The 2,135-nt window shown below is 52.3% G+C and overlaps 1 protein-coding gene across 2 annotated transcripts in view; it reads left to right on the top strand.

Moving 5' to 3' along the window:
* The window catches only part of PFKFB2 (6-phosphofructo-2-kinase/fructose-2,6-biphosphatase 2), a 34,089-nt gene that overhangs the window by 9,307 nt on the left and 22,647 nt on the right, over window positions 1-2,135 (top strand). The window lies entirely within an intron of this gene.

The following is a 2,135-nucleotide window of genomic DNA, read 5'->3' as shown; positions in this document are numbered from 1 at the left end:
GTGGGGGCAGGTGTGTGTGGGAGTGTGACAGGCACAGGTGGAGGCAGGTGTGTGTGTGAGTGTGACGGGCACAGGTGGGGGCAGGTGTGTGTGTGTGACGGGCACAGGTGGGGGCAGGTGTGTGTAGGAGTATGACAGGTACAGGTTGGGGCAGGTGTGTGTGTGGGTGTGATGGGCACAGGTGGGAGCAGGTGTGTGTGGGAGTGTGATGGGTACACGTGGGGACAGGTGTGTGTGGGGTGTGATGGGCACAAGTGGGGGCAGGTGTGTGTGGGTGATGGGCACAGGTGGGGGCAGGTGTGTAGGGGGCGTGATGGGCACAGGTGGGGACAAGTGTGTGTTGGGGGTGTGATGGGCACAGGTGTGGGCAGGTGTGTGTGGGTGTGATGGGCACAGGTGGGAGCAGATGTGTGTGAGAGTGTGATGGGTACACGTGGGGACAGTTGTGTGTGGGTGTGATGGGCACAGGTGGGAGGTGTGGTGCTGGAGGGCACCATGGGGAGTCCTTAGTGGCCCGTGCTTTCTTCTGTTCTTAGCACTTTCTGTCCAGTTTGGTAAACACGGAGCAGCTGGTCCCCCGGTTGGCATCAGAGCAGCTCCCAGGATCAGCTGATTTTAAGTGTTGGGGAGGGTAAAGGACATTGGGGGCAAGTGCCTAATGGGCTGGAACGTGTGGACAAAGCAGGTCTCAAATAGGTGCAGGTGATGAGCCCAGTCAGAGGGGAATGAGAAGAGAGCCGAGCTGGAGAAAGTGAAGACTCGGGGATTTGACTGCTTAAGCCTGAGGCAGCTTATCCCCTGCAGACTGTACCTGCCTGTGAGGGTCAGAGACCAGGATTAATGTAAGCGGAGGGTGCAGATGGCGTTTGCCGTTCCCTGGACTCCGTGTTTGGACAGGGGTGAACATTACCTCTGTTGTTACCCAAGTACCAATTTTGGAGGGAGCTCCAGCCCGGGCTCAGAGTTTGCCACGTACACAGTGGGTCAAGGACTAAAAGCCAAGTCCTTTGACGCTCAGTCTAGGCATCCACCCCTCCCTAACCGCCAGGGCCACCCTCTTTGCCTTCTGAGTACTTCTTGCCAAACACGCCGAGGAAGCGTTCTTCCCTCTGAAGTCCGTTCTCTATCCCGGCCCTTCTTCCCATTTCTCCATTGAGATGTTTTGCCATCTTCCTCAAAGATGAAGGATGAATTTTCCACCCCAGAACCCCAATTTTACTGATTTGTTTCTCTTAGTCTTATAGGGTCACTTGTCTCTGTGCAGGGCCTTTCTCGTATTTGTCGGACCCATCCCCGTGCAGGGCCCTCCTCGTATTTGCCGGGCCCGTCCCCGTGCAGGGCCTTCCTTGTATTTGCTGGGCAGATGTGAGCCTCCCAGATGACCCGTTTGGGTGTGGGCCCCAGGAAGGTGGCCGGCAGCAGTGCAGGCTCCTCTCCCACCAGTCCTCTGCGACAGGAGGGGCAGGGAGGAGCCAGCCCCTGGAGCAAAGTGACCAGGACTCACAGTCTGTTTTTATGGAGGCAGCACAGGATCTGGATGGATTCCAGTGATTGTAGCTATACTTTGACCTGTTACACGTCCTTAAACAAGGTACATGAGCTCAGAGCATCTCATTTGCCCCCACTTGTCTAGTGAGACATATCTCTGTAAATGAGCTTCCCTGAAATGGGTCTTCAGAGGAAGGACAGAACAGTGACATTCCTGCTTTTAAATTGTCTTGCCTTTATGTGGAACACTGAAACAGCTGGCCCATGTCTGAGATGCATTTTTGGCTGTGATGCCCTGTGGACTGGCTCTACCGTGACGCCTCCTGAGGTCTATTAAAACCCATGGCAGGTATTCGCTGTAATGTAAAGGCCAAAGCAGCTTGAGGCAAGGCTGTTTTTTTTTTCTTTTTTTCAAGAAATCAAATGACATATTTATTGGACAAATCTGCTGCAAAAGATCTCTTTAAAATCTTAAAAAGCAAGGATGTCTTAAAAAGCAAAGGTGTGCCTGACCCAAGCTGTGGTTTTTTTTTTTTTTCTTTTTTCTTTTTTTAATTGTACTTCAGGTGAAGGCTTACAGAACAAATAGTTTCTCATGAAATAGAAATACACATGTTGTTTTATGACATTGGTTAACAACCCCACAA

The sequence above is a fragment of the Trichechus manatus genome, unplaced genomic scaffold, assembly GCF_000243295.1.
Source record: "Trichechus manatus latirostris isolate Lorelei unplaced genomic scaffold, TriManLat1.0 scaffold00035, whole genome shotgun sequence".
Taxonomy (NCBI): domain Eukaryota; kingdom Metazoa; phylum Chordata; class Mammalia; order Sirenia; family Trichechidae; genus Trichechus; species Trichechus manatus.
This window is presented reverse-complemented; position numbering and strand designations above follow the sequence as displayed.